The sequence below is a fragment of the Scomber japonicus genome, chromosome 6 (assembly GCF_027409825.1).
Source record: "Scomber japonicus isolate fScoJap1 chromosome 6, fScoJap1.pri, whole genome shotgun sequence".
In the NCBI taxonomy this organism is placed as follows: Eukaryota; Metazoa; Chordata; class Actinopteri; order Scombriformes; family Scombridae; genus Scomber; species Scomber japonicus.
In genome coordinates, this window is record NC_070583.1 from 12,757,696 (window position 1) to 12,773,039 (window position 15,344).

At 42.6% G+C, this 15,344-nt stretch overlaps 1 protein-coding gene across 1 annotated transcript in view; it reads right to left on the reverse strand.

The window, feature by feature from the left end:
* mecom (MDS1 and EVI1 complex locus) overlaps positions 1-14,725 on the reverse strand; it is a 93,846-nt gene extending 79,121 nt beyond the window's left edge. The window contains exon 1 of the mRNA XM_053321060.1: positions 14,668-14,725. The gene's annotated coding sequence lies outside the window, so the exon portion shown is untranslated. The remainder of the gene's footprint in view (positions 1-14,667) is intronic.
* Between the last annotated feature and the right edge of the window lie 619 nt (positions 14,726-15,344).

A 15,344-nucleotide genomic window follows, 5' to 3' on the forward strand; every position in this document is an offset into this window, starting at 1 on the left:
AGTTTCTCTTTATGCAGTTCTACCATTCTCTCTCTCTCTCTCTCTTTTTTTAAAGTTTATGGAGTGGAGTGTGTTTGTGTATGCAACATGTGTGTTTTATGCATCTCAACACTGTTATAGTGGCGCCATTCATAAGGAAGCACACAGTTGCTAGTCTATTTGTGTTTCTACTGTATGTGGTCAGTATGGCTGACGAGAGGTTATTGTGATTAATAAATGAAATGGCAATAATTATTAAGAGATAGTATTTTCCACACTACATGACTACTGTTGATATAATGTAATATATATATACGTTTTATGTCATATTGTGTTTTGAAAAAACAGATAAAAGTATTTAAAGTTGTTTTTTTTGTTTTTTTTAAAGATTGTATTATGTAATGAAAACTCATGATGGTGAGCAGTCCAATCAGTACCCCATGAATTTTGTGTTTGTATAACCTGCAGTTTGAATACATAAAGATCAGGGCTTTGTGGAACTCTTAGTTGCCTCAGTATCACCGTGCTCACTGCCAGACAACTTTAATAGCTGACCAATAGCTGTATTTGTAATTACCTCAGAATCCTTGGCCAATATGTCTTCCTGTTGTTTCATCTTCTACAGTGTGTAAGATATTAAGTAAAATCCCAAGGTACACCTTAACCAGTCTCCATGTCTCACAGTTCCTAAATTCTCATCTAACGCAACTGAGGTTCATGTTTTTACGTGACCTGACCGGTGATCCCTCAATGGTAATTCTGTCTCTGACTCGTATTGAATATGGCCTTTGGCTCACTTCACAACACACCAGTGGAGCACCAACGTTTTATTGCACTCTCTATATATATGTACACTGCTGTATGTGGAGCAGGGAGACAGAGATGTACTGTATTTCCTCTGAGCCATCTCCTCTCACCACCTTTTATAGACCCTAATCACATTATTGACATTTATCTTAGTTTTGCATGTGTGCTAGTATGCATGTTTGTGTGTGTAGGTATGGTTGTGTGTGCCTATGCATATCTATATTTTCCATGGGGGTATTCTAGTGTGTCAGCCCGAATGTTTGTGGGTATGTGTATGTCAGAGACATGCTACTGCAGCCCCTCACCTCCCTCAACCACCCCACTGATTGTTCCATTGATGACAGAATGCATCATACCCTCCTCCCCCTCGCAAAAAAACTGATGGCGCTGTCGCTCGAAATCCCTTTTGTAGCCTTACCTTCAGGAATCACCATAAATAACCATGACATCATCCCATTCTTATCTATGGGACGTCCTGTGCTGATCGATAGCATGGCTCCTACAGTGTAAATAGCTTCTAATGCCCCATCTTCCCCTTCAAATAGGTCTACATTATTTATGACAGCTGTTAGGTTACCAGTCCAGGACACAATTTATTTCACCCCACTCCTGCTCCTATTATACCACTGCTTTTGAGGCTTGATGGGAGATCGGGGGGGGGGGGGGGGTCATTCATCGCACATGCATTCAGAAAAAAAAAACACGCCTGTGTTCTCACAAAAGCACATACAAACACACACATGCACACACACACACGCACCTCAAACTGCTATTGAGGTCCAAAAGGCTCATCACAGAGATGAGGTTGTGAGAGGAAGAGGAGGTGGGAGGAGGATGGAGGAAAAATGAGGAGGAGTGAAAGTGGACCTGAGTGCTGCCTGGTCCCACCCTGTGGTAACGATGAGACATCCGTTACTCAGATGACAGTGAGAGTGGCAGGCCTATTTGCGCGGCCGCTGGCGCGCTGTGACGGATTGGACAGACAGAGCGGTTGGAGGCTGCGTGGAAGTGACAGGCTGCATTTCCATTTGGGTGAAAAATCTGGCTAACGTGGCTGGCTGAGAAAAAGGACCACATGGGCTGGCCGGGGCCCAGCATGTTTTCTTGTTGGTTGGTCAGTCCACTTTCTGTTGGTCTCTTTGGTGTATCTGTCTCACTGTCTCAGTTGCCTCTATCTACTTGTGTGTGTGTGTGTGTGTGTGTGTTTGTCTTTTTTAGGTACACATGGAAGCATGACCCAAACATTTTGCAAAAAAATACTTTCACACCTGAATACTAGAAGAATTTTCATTCAACATAATTGGTGATCACAGTGGTCCCAGCACAAGCATTTAAAATGTATTAGTAAAATTCAAATTGAAAAGGTGTAAAATGCATAATTACACCACGCATGGGAGTAATACATCGTCTGGAGTGTGTATGTAAGGATATGTGTCTATGTGAGTGTGTGTATGAATTAGTGTGCTTGTGTTGTGAAGCTCTGCCAGCCCCTCGCCGTTGGATAGAGACAGACGTGGCAAAGGATTATGGGAATTAAGTAAATCAGCATAGACAGTGTGTAACTGCTTCTTATAGACAGTAGAATAACACACAATTTCATATTCATCATTTAACACAAAGACAGACTTTTTTTTCTGAGGTGGACTCACTAGTCAGAAAAGAGGGGCAGCAAAGTATTATTCTTCAAGCAAAACCCAGGGGTTTGTGTGTGAGAACGGCCTGAGGAATGTTCATCCTCACGCCTCATTGGTGTTCTCATTGCTGTGTGCAGATCGAGCAGTAGAGATGGGACACCCTAGATTTACGGGACGTGTCAGAAGCTTCACATCCTCGGGCCCCCTGGGGCCAATCTCCTGTCTTGATCTGGCCTACAAGGAAAACAGCCGTCCCTCACACCCTGACAGTGAGGTGGAGCCATCCAAACACACAGGGAGGATGGAGACTGGTGGAAATGAGGAATGTAAAGGAGGGAGGGAGGGATACAGTGAGGCCACCTTTGGCGAGGGCCGCCACAGCTCTGGCAGTCTGATTCTTCACATTAAGAGTAATGGGATCACCAAGTTGGACTCTTGCAGTGACTTGAGGCTGATGACTTTATCTTAGTGCAGTTACGTCAGTGGGGAAGTTTGCATGGGGACCTACGTATATAAACAAACAGTGGCCGATCTGATCGAGACCTGCTGTTCAACAGGTGTTCACATTCAGTAGCTATTAGCAGTAGTTTAGTCACCGCCTTATTAAAGTTACTTAATAAGAGAAGGAGTGTGTGTGTGTGTGTGTGTGTAAACTTTCTCTCTTTCCCCACAATCGTTCTCAACGTCGCTCATAAACCTCAGAATCCTCAAAGAGAGGAGACGGTCTTGCTGCCTAAAGCCCACAAAGGCCTTTTTGTCCCCTGCAGGAACTGGTAGCTGTTCAGGAAGTGGAGCCTGATGCCAGCAGGATGATTTATGGCTCTGTGTCCTGGGTGGCAGTTGGAACTGGTCCCAATGTCACTCAGGGCCAGAGAGAAGCTCTGCATGGCCCAATCAGAGGCTGGCCAGAACTCTAAAGACATTACAATGCCTGTCATAAAGTGGCTTGGAGGGAAGGGAAGCGGCCATAAAACAGCCTAGGGAAAGAGAACAATTGGAGGAGAGAATACAGATGACACAAACCCTGCTCTCAGAGACTCTGGCCTGGCCTGGTCTGCTTTGGCATCCTCTCCTTTCTTCTCCTCTCCTCTTGGGCTGACGACAAAACGTAATTCGGCTGAGAAATTGATTTTGCAAGACATTTTCTCATCTGTGCAGAAGACGCTAACTCGTTAGGACTTCACAGGGCTTGCCAGAAGTGGAGACAACAATTAGTTTGTTGGAGATGTCAGAAATGGCCAGTGAGTTTTGCAGGAAGAAATCCTTTGTGACGGATTGGTGCTGACAACGCAGGCCGACGAGGAGGGAGCGACAGACTCCCAGAGCGCCCTGTGTAGTGGAGGAACCTTTGGGCTGCATTAACCCTTATCTGTGAGCCCCCATGAACAAAGTTCCCTCACAGACTACCTGCTGTAGCCTGGAAAATCCTATTACAGACTGCAGGGGGACACTTGGGAACACTCCACCGGGAAATCTGTCTCCCTCGGCACGTACAAGAGACAGGACATTGAGTTCTCTCTCCACCTCCTCGGCTCATTCTGCCTCCCTTTCATTCACTCTGACTGATTTTCTCTCTTTCTTGTACTCTTCTCTCCCCTTTATCCGTCTTTGTTTCTCTTCTGCCTCATCTATCACTCTTGTTTTCACCCTGTCTAGTTGTCTCGTTTTGCCTATCCTATCTTCTCACCGGCTACCCCTTGGTCACTATGCATAAGCATGTTTTAACTCTGTTTTTCATCCCAGTCACCCCCACCCCTCCACCCTTTTCCAGGAGGAGAAACACTATCTATTCCCCACCATCTTCGGATGAGTGAGCTGCATTTATCTGCGGATTTAAGGGTGACTGCCATGTGTAGGGCTCAATCCCGTAGCCCATGCTAAAGTTTAGAAGAAAAAAAATAACACAAAACACATGAGCATACAGTATGCTGGACGTCTAATCCAATATATCCAATAAGCATTCCCTTTTTATTGCTCAATTTACGTCTTCAAACAATGAACAATGCTGTATATGAAAAAGATACTCTGTAAAAGCTGCTGTAACGTAGTTAGAAAAACATTCCTAGAGTCACTGTGAGTGTAAACAAGAAATGTAACTCTGCTGAACACAAATGAAGTCTGATTTGCAGCATATGTAGCCCATAGACTTCACTTAGAGGGGACTTTGTAGCCGCTGTACCAGCAGGTACAGTAAAGTCTTCTTTTCTTCCAAAAGATAGCATCTACCAATTAGTTCTCATTATTTAAAATGAAGGCATATTTATTCTGACTATAATTAAACATCCCCTATTGTAATTATGCAATGACATGAATTGATGGACTGTATCATTATTATGCAACCTGAAACTAATTACAAAACAATTATTGACCAGGATGTGATCCTGGGTTATTACCAGCGTAATTAACCCCATTAAATATGAGAGCCACACTAATTTAAAATGTGACCTTCAAACAATGTACAAACTAATAACAAATACACAGTTAGTTAGTGGGCACACGGTGCAACAGTAAAAAAAAAAAAAACGCTTTTGATTAGAGAGTGATACCATTGTGACTGGCTGGTCTCAGATTTGTGGGCAGGGATGTCGTGTTGTTTAAACTGCAGCAACGGAAGAACTCTTCAAATGTTTTAATATCACAGTGTAAAAATAAAGTGTTACAAGTACAAGTCCTGTTCTCAAAATCTTACTTAAGTAAAGGTTCAGAAGCATTATCAGCAAAATGATTCAAGCTAAAAATGTTCAGTATCTAACACAACCCTTTTGAGAGTGTTATATTATCTATTACTACTACTATATTATGGGATTAATATTACATCCATTACTGAATAAGCAGGATTTAATGTTGTGGCTAGTTGAGGTGGAGCTACTCCTTGATCTTCTTTTTTATAACGATGCATTGATCTTACAGGCTGATATTTTGTTTTATACATGAGATTGAAAAAATGGGATTTACAACTAGTAACTACAGCTGTTAGATAAAAAAATACTAAAGTGAAGGTAAATAATATTGCCATCGAAAATGTGAAATATAAACCAACATAAAAATTTAAATATTCCTATCTTATTTTTTTATGGTATACATCACAGATGCTGTACAGGATCAGTTCAATGAACAGCATGGTACAGTGTGACATTTATTAACTAAAGCTGCTGCAATCAGTAATATTACTGCTAACACTGGAAGTGTGAAGGGAGTGCTGGATTTATCATCTTTACATTGACAACGTCTGTGACATATAAAAAGATAGATATAATATACCGTATGTTGATTTTTTAAATTTTTATTCAAAACATCAATCAGCAGGTGTGGATGTGCCATATATATTTATCTTATCATTTGATAATTTGTGTCAGCTTGCCAGATGCCATCACCTCACACAATACCTTCCCTTTCTGAGCACCCTGGTGTGGGCTCCCCTTCTGTCAGTCATTTGCTCCTCAGTAATCTTTGGCTTTTTGCACTTACTCCTGGGCCACATCTAAGGGGAACAGACAGGGCCAGCTCACAAATATTGACTTTCCAATAACATAAGAGCGCACAGCAGCCTATCATATGGCTCGAATTAAAGCATTATGACATAATAGAGCAAAGTCGGGGTTAAGACCTCATTACTGCCACCCGGGGTCTCTGCTTTCTCCCCTCCAAACCTGGCAGCTCTCAGTTCTGGTTTTGGACCTGCTCCACACTAATTGGAGCGGCAATGTGGAGTAATTGGAAGAGGGGTACGGTGTCACCGTGCTGAATGTGGCCCGGCCTGTGTTTTTTAGTGCTTAACCCAGTAATAAGCTCTCAAACCAGACCTCACTGTCCCATTACCCTTTGAACTGCAGTGCAGGGACAGAAGAGAGACTTGAACATGTGAATGAACTCACACATGCTGCACACACAGAGGTGCACACTCCATGAGGGATTTATTGATACACAAGTAAATGGAGATTGTGACTGCGTGTAGGTTATAATAGCCGTGAGAGAGCGAGAGAGAGTCTGGCAGAGGCTGAGAGGACAGAGGGCCTTGGCTTGTGCCTGTTTGCACAGCCCTGACCACAGACACAGAGAAAGTGGTTTCGTAGAGCAGTATTAGCTCTTGATTATTTGCGTTAACCGGTACTTAGATTTACTGCCTGGGTAATGCGATCTGACTGGTAGTTAAGCACTAGCAGCAACTTGGGGCAGGAAAGCCAGGACAGAGTTGCTGTTTCCTCTCCCTTTTCCCCGGACTGGACCAATAAAAAGCTTGCAAGCTCTGCCCCTGAGTTGCTGTCTCTCCCTCTCTCTAACCCTCCCCATTGGGAAGACATTTGGAAACAATCAGTAGTGTGTTTTAAGGGAAGGCCCTTCCCCTATCAATCCCCCTAGATAAGGTATCTATGAGCCTGGCTCCGTGGCCCCGCACACGGAATTCATCACCTCTGTTTCCTGAACGCTGTTTAGGGGTCCCCTCATTTTCACTCCTATCTGTGCAGAGTGCAGGGGGCACATTGTGTGTGTGTGTGTGTGTGTGTGTGTGTGTGTGTGTGTGTGTGTATAAACCTTGGGGGCTTACTATGGTGGTGTATGTTTTTAGGTAACTGTATGCGTTCACATTCCAACATGCAGTGTTGATCTCTTTCTGTGTGTTAAGTGAATAATAGCACTTTTTTTTCCTTTTTCTTGCTAAGGAGAACTGTGTAGACAGCTGATGAGGTGTGCTTGATTCAAATGCTTCTAACATGGGTGGAGTCAGTAGGTCTTGCACATTCCCCTCACTCTTTTACTAATGTTACCTCAATAGTTTCACCATGTCTATGCTCACATTATAAAGGTGTGAATAAGTAGGAGGATTTTTCACTTTTTCACTTGATGCTTTACTCACAATAACTCTGAGGCTCTTTAATAGGCAACATAAGAAACAAATTCTTACTGCAAGTATAACAAACATGCATGACATACTCTCTTCTCTCATTTCTCCTAATATTTTCCTTTGTAAACCACCTAATAACAGAAATGTCTTTAAAATAATGGATTTGACAGCTACTTTGTAGGTTTCTTGCTCTGACAAATCTTGCATTATACATCTCTCTCAGAGTATCCAGAGCACTCTAACAGCTAAGGATAGATGATGTAAATATGTCTTACAAGGCAGTAGCATTTATATCATACTGATTAGTCAATGCACCTGCATATAAACTCTATTATATCTGTGGCTGTCTAGACGTTTGTCATTGGGTTATTGAATTTGTCCTGAAAAGGGAGGCTGATCACATCAATGTCATCAGCCTTCCTTTTCAGGATAGAATGTGGGATGTGTGTGTTGTGACTCCTACCATGAGATATCAAGCTAGTCAGATCTTTGTCTGCATCTCGACAGGTCGGATTTAATGTGGAGAAAAACAAGCCTCCCCCTCTGAGCTTTTCAAACAGGTGAACTCCTCCTTCCTCATCTCTCCTTTTCCCAACCACCCTCTTTAATCAAATAAGTCCTTCCATTCACTTCGGATCTATTAAGGCCCGTGACCTTTGCCCTGCTTGGACAGACCCCTGATGAGGGCCTCCTTCACCTGGTATTGTGCTGCTGGCTACACCTTCCGACTGGCAGAGCCCCCACTCACGCCCGCCTTTGTCCTTCTGCAATTCACTCTGACTTTGTTCAGTTAGTTAACCTAGCTTCCCCTCCCTGCTGGGAACAGAGAAAGAGGGAGGAGGAGGGAGCGAGGAAGAGAAGGTGGAAGAGGAGGGGGGTCAGTGTTAAGGAATGAGGGGGAAATCAGAAATTTGTATAGTTTTTTTTTCTTGTCCTTTTTGACTGAAAAGGAGAGTAGCCTCAGACAAAGCGTAGGACTTGACTGACCCTGCACTCATGTAGTGGAATCCTCTTGCACTTTTTATCTTACACTTCTTCATGAGTGTGCTTCATCTTCCCTAGCTCCTCTCACATGTGATTAGAATGTCAGTTACGTTCCCCCAAACAGACACACACAAGCTTCAGTCAGCACCAACAAACACAACAGATTAACCCAAAGAAAGGGATTACCAATCAACTGGGAGGTAGGGAGACAGACCCACAGCTTGTTTTGTCTTTGGGGTTTTGAATGGACATCACTCCTGTCCAAGACAATCAAGCTCCAGTCGCACTGGATGGGGAGCTCATATCCCTCACAGACACCAGGAGACACAAAAGGAGACACACACATGACTGAAAGCATTACTGGGGGCTGCTTTAACAGGAGGGATGCTGCACCTGTGAAGGAAGTTAGAGGCTAGGAGTGTTTTGATAGACTAATAGGTTAATGCACATTATGTTTACTCATCAGGATTAGGGCCAATTCAGCTCAATGAATTCAGTTTAAAAAACCCCCACACAAACAGTTTATATGTTATAATCTATTGTTGATCAACCAGAGCTGATAAACCTGAATATTAACTGATTGCTGTGAAATGGGACAAAGAATATAACAATAGAGAGTTTTTTGATAGCCAGCTGTATTTAAAACATTTGATCTTAGTGAAGCAACAGATAAATAATGTGATAGTCAGTTTGATGCTGTTTATATAACCTATAACCAGACAACACTGTCCATACTGACATGGAACAATTAGTTGATTATGTTATTGATTGTTTAGTTGCCAACTGTTAACTTAATCGACTATTATTTATATGAACAATTAATCATTCTCTTATTCCATCTTCTTAAATGTGAATTTCTTCTGGTTTCTGTAGTCTTCTGTTATTGTAAATTCAATATCTTTGAGTTGTAAACTGTTGACAAAACAATACATTTTAGGTTGCATCTTGAGCTTTGGGAAACAGAAATCAATATGTCTCACTGCTCGATTAATCGGAAAAAAAATTGACTGATTAATCCTTGATGAAAATAATCGTTTGTTGCAGCTCTAGTTAAGGCTAAGGAAAGTATCTAGTCATAGAAAATAAACTATGCTTATACTATGGCTAAGTTTTGGCAATAAAAACACTTTTTTTGGGAAAATATAATGAAGGTTGAACTGTGGGTCTGTGCTGGAATGCAAACTTGGGTCCCCTGCATCAAAGTTGGACTTGTATGCACTCATTCGCCACTGCAGCCTTTGCCTCACTACATACTTCCAGCATTGGCAATTAACATTGCCATTGACGTAAATCATAAGGTAGAGATCAGTCCAACACAAACATAACTCCCAGGGTACTTATTTATTCTAAATTAAGAATTATATCATATACTGCCGGCATCCTGGTCTCCAGCTGACCTGATTTGGACACTGGAATGGAAGCTAGACTTTGGTGTGCCTTAGTCTTGTTAGGTGACTGATGTGATTTGCCGCATGTCAGCTACTGAGTAGGGCAATTATGACATTAGAACAAGGTTTGTCACACACCCTTAAACTTCTAAGCTAAAGTTCATATTCTACTAAACCTAGGATTTAGCCCAATGCAGTGAAACCCTTGTGCCCATCACACATATTTACTCTCAACCCCTACCCCAGCAGTCATCTTACCCTCAGGTCTATCCAGCAACTTGTCCCACCTTCTAGTCTTACACACAGAGCTTAGTAGCATAGCTGTAATTACAATTAAAGAAGGTATAATTAAAGGATATGTGTTTCCTCAGCAGCACAGCCATCACAAGGCAAAAACAGTCTCTTGTACAGAACATTCCATTTACATGGTGACACATTTCCCTCCTCACACTATCCGGTCACAACAGATTTTAATGGTCTTCATTGTCTTCTTTACAATTCATTAAGTGCCAATGAGACCCAAGTGTATGCTGTGAACTGCTCCTTCATTATTACACACAGTGTCTCAACGGCCAGTTAGTGCTCCTCTCATGAGAGAAAACAGATCCCACAATGATGTCAGTGCAGCCGTTGTGTTCATGCAGCACAATGCATTGACAACCGCCATTCACATCGTCTTTGCAGACACAGATTTTTTTTTTCACTTTGAATTTCCCAAAAAAAACCTATATGTGTGTGTATGTGTGTGTGAAAATGTGAAGATGTGTGTCCATTGAGAGGTGCGTGAGTGACAGAGAGGTTCATCCCTTGCGCCTGCCTTTCTAAGCTCTGCTGTGGGCAGGGCCATCTCCGCTGACAGTGTATGGGATGTGGCAGGGGCTCGGGGATTAAGGGGCTTTTAGCCAGAACTGAGAGTGGCTCTTTCTCCCTGTGACAGAGAGAGGTGACAGGCCGTCAGCGCACAGGGGACAGGCGGACAGCCAGCCAGAGACATCTGCATTCATTTAGGACAGCGGCTTATCCGTGCACAAAAAACACGCCCTCTCGAAACGCCCTCTGTCCACACTCTCACACTCTGTCTTACACACTGGCACGTATGCATATACAACAGCATATGTGGACACACATGCAACTCACAGACAGACAAAACCCCTGATTCCAGGATTCGCCTTTCTAAGAGTACAGACAGTATAGAAGAGTTCAGTACATATAGAAGCAAAGTGGCTAAACCAATACACTCCACAGCTGCAAGGATGCCTAAAAAAACTGTTGCATACTTTTGGGGTGCTTCTGCTGTTTTGCAGATATAACACATCACATACTGGGATCAAGTCATTCTGATCTATAGTTATATGTCATGCAACAATAGCTTTAAACACACAATAACTGAACTGTCCATTTCAGTAGACCATTAGAAATGCAAAGTTTTTTTAGCTGACAACAGTTTACAGGATGGATCTCCTTCTGGCCAGGCAGCTGCCTCTCCTCCTCTCCTCCTTCCATCCTCTCATGACCAGGAGGTTCAGGAGACAGGCAGAGCCAGGAAAGGCCTTGCCCAGCCACCTAATCCTCTACTCCCATTCACTATCACTGCTAATCTCCTTCACCACCTCCTCACCACCAACACTATTGCCTCCACCTCCGCCTGCGCCTCTCACTCAAGAGGTGCACAAAAGCCCTAAGCGCCCCTGTCCCGCCCTGCTCACCATCCCACCCCTTCTTGCACCCCTAACCTGCTCCGCCCATTGCTCCTACAGCAGGAGGCACCCAGCTTTTTAAGCCCAGGACCCATAATCCCGTGGGGCTGCGAGTATGGTTGAGGCCAAAGACTCATTGAGTGTTGGATAACTCTCTCGCCGAGTCTAACTCTCTAGCTCATTGTTGCTGCTGCTGAGAAGAGGACAGACACAAATGGAGTTTGAATTTCAATGTGGCTAACAACTCACAGGGAGAGACAGCAGAATATGGACTGGTGAGCATCCAGGCGTTAAGAGTATTTCCAGGGAAGCCGTGCAAAAATACATGCAAATATTATAGGGAAAGTGCAGGCCATCTCATCCTTATTCCGTCACATGAAAGATGGAGCGCAATAGTTTGCAGTTTTTTCCTTTTAATTTTCAAACTGATATTCTTCAATAAAATATGGGCAATAAATCAATTATTCAACCCTTTATTAGTTAATTAGTTATTTAAACAAATAGCCTGTGCTAAACGCTTCTCGTGGTCAGTTGTCATAGTAGTAGTAATAATAGTCATTCAAGCAATTTATCTCAAAACAATCATTCATTCTTATTGGTGTCAAATACCTAATTATAAATTAATCCAATTCAGTTTAACTTTACATTTTGATTTGCTGAACTGAGTGTACAGTTACTCTGATTGCAAAAATCCAATTCTGTTTGGGAGATAAAAAAAAACAAAACTCCATATTTCACTTTTTCAGTAAAATCTGCAGTGAAAACATGATACTTTAACACTAGGAATACGTACAATATTTTTGTATAGCTTTTCTTACTGCGTCAAATTTGGTCCATCTCCATATTTTTCATCCTTGAATGAGAACATTTTCTTTTATAAGCTTTTATAAGCTATCCTAAATGTTCTTATTTTCTATATACTGACACAGATAACTTCTCAAATAAATAATAAACTCAAACACACTTGAAAATTCTAAACTCACTGCTGAAAGCATACATTGAAACATTTGTCTCGGCTCACATACACACGCACAAATACATGCATGCACGCACACACACATACACATACAAACAGTGGGCATATGACTGCTGGCACAGTCAGCACTCCGGTTCTGCATACAAGAGTGTAGGTGAGCGTCTCAGCCTGACAGACCCCTCAGTGCTGCCTCTCTACCTCTTATTTACGGAAGCTATCTTTCCCATAAGTCACCATTCCTGTATTCATAAAGCATCATGGACCCCATAACTCACTCTTCCCCTTTATGAATAAAGCCCACAAATTTATGGTGATGGTGCTGAGGAGCGGTGGCCTCCTTGGTGACAAACTTCCCCCAGTCTGTCACCACTGGCCTGGGCCGCTCAGGGCCCTTCATCAAACTCTCCAGATGGGAGCGCCACTTTATCGTTCCCTGGTCGGTGACATCACCTCGCCACGCTGTGCGGAATTGATGATGAAAGCAAACATATCTATCTTAACTCACATTTACCAAATCAATTTTATTTTTACAGACCCTCCGCAGGCTTATTGGCATATTGACGGTTTGCAGGCAGGCGGGAGGGGAGGGGGGTGAGCTATGGGCGAGGGATGGTAACGGGTGGGCATGGGAGAAGAAGGGGGAGGGTCAGGAGGGCTTAATGGCATTTACCATATTTAATGCAGAGGGATGTCATCACTGAATATCCATTCTGAATAATGTGGCATTTCATCATAAATTCTTTACAACTTATTTACTTAATGGAAAGAGTTATGGCTTGCTGTCAGGGTAGTAATTAAACATTGTGATACAGTGCTGCCTCGCCTGGATCCCATCTTACCCCTCAACTCCCCCCAGCTGCCTACCCCCAGACACACACACACACACACACACACACACACCCACGCACACGCACACACACACATATATTTCCAGCTCCTCAGCTTTTTAAATACATATTATTATTCAAGCTCCCCATAAATTACGACCGGATTAAAATTCATGAAACCTCTTTTTCCTTTATTTCCTTCCCTGGGAAAAAGAATAACCAAGAGAGCTCGTTCAACTAGCAGTTAATTCTCTTCAGCAAGGACAGACACTTTTTATTAAGATTCGGTGTCATGAAAACAGGCAAAAATTAAGAGTTTTTCTCACATCTATTTATAAGACGTCCATAAATTTGCATCTCACCCTGCAGTCGATAATGAGGAAGAGGTTGTATCCGAAAGAACTTTAGTCCAGAGTGAGAAAAAAATAGAAATTTATTTTGGTTTGGTCTGAGCCAAAACCACTGAGTCAGAGCTGATGGGCTAGAGTAATGCTCTATGATGCAAACCCAATGAGACTGGTCCAAATCCAAAACTATTTATATGAGCTGAATGTTGATACTTTACCAACACATTCTCAGTCAGGTTGAAAGTGCAGGATTAAAATGGATTTAGATAGACTAAAGTAAGACAAAGAATGCTCTATTGAATTATCTTTTCTTTAAACCTGTGACTTTTCATTTTATGAAGTGCATGGTCAGCGATTCGTAATAAGCTTGGTTCTGTCCTACAAAGGGACAAAGACCTAAGACTGAATATGAAGGACTAAATCCTCACATCCAAATTAGAGAGGATCTATTTAGGGAGACTAAATGAGGCTGGTACTCAGCCAGGCCCATCCTCCTGCTCTATAAAACCAAACTGGCTTGACACTGACAGAGACCACATCTAACCTTTGACCTTGTCCTGTGACCCTGCCTTCGATTTTTTGTGTCGGCTGACCAATATGTGATTTGCCAATGGCCGCACTGGGTCCCTAACCACGATGAAGAAGGGATTTATGGCTTTTCATTTTAATTGAGTTAAGAGCACAACCTCGGCTCCCTTTCTTTCAATGGCACTGAGCTAACATTACATCACTGGGCAACAAACAGCAACAACAGCCTTGTGGTCACTGGGCTAAATGTGAACATGACGACACTGGAGGAAATAAAAAGACGAGTGATGTGAACACTGGCCAAGGAAACCCCCCCCCCCATCCCCCTTGTCAGAAAGTGTGTTACTACTGTTGCTGAAAAAACGTAACTGCAATTTTCATGTTTATACTTGAGCCAAAGATTCAAATGCTTGGTTAAAAAATGTGACACATTTCTTCACCCTTACTGCTTTGAAATCTACCCCAAAACCCTGACAAAAAACATATGGTAATCTCTAAATGCCTGTTTTCTGAATTATTGATGTTCACAGTTACTGTACACTTAAGCAAACACGATTCTACCTTTAGGAAAGTACAATCTAAAGTAAGTAAAGCAATATTCTTGTAACACTTAGAAATATAGACAATTAACTCCTCTTTATTTATTTATCTCCCTACCTCCCAGCCTTGAGTGGGGTCTCGGAGACAAGGCCTGTGCTCTCCAACGTACGGTCCAAAGCGCTCACCGACATTAACCCTCCTGCGGCTCCAGATGCCCAGGCCACCACCTGCAACTGCAGACTCTCGCAGTTCAAAGTCCGGGGGAATGGTCAAGTCTTCTTGGGATAAAAAGAGGCTTGAGTGTTGAAAGGACAAGGGCTCCTGGGGTGAAGCCTCATCATCTGAGAGCGGAGGGGATGCTGGGTCCTCTGCCAGGGCTGAAGACAGGGTTGGATCACCGTCAGAGCCACACACATCATCTAAGATGTCAGATGGGTAAAGGGCAAATTCTTCATCACCATCACCTGTGGAGGAAACAATGAGAGACACTATGTGAGGGCAATGCTCAGCGAGATGTCTGTCAATATTGGATTACATGATTATTACATTTGACATTGTCAGCAGTTGATCTTTCCAATAATATTCCTCAAATACTGACAACAGCTCCAAAAGAAACATTTTGTCTTTATCTTATTTTAACAACAAATTTGCAATAAATTAGCAAAGCATACAAAGTGTGCATATAAAATAATTGGATCACTTCAACTTCACAGCAGAAGACAAAAGGTACAACAGGGTAGTAACAACAAGGAGGGGGTATCATGTACTTCTGATTCTGTTTTAAATCAGCTTAG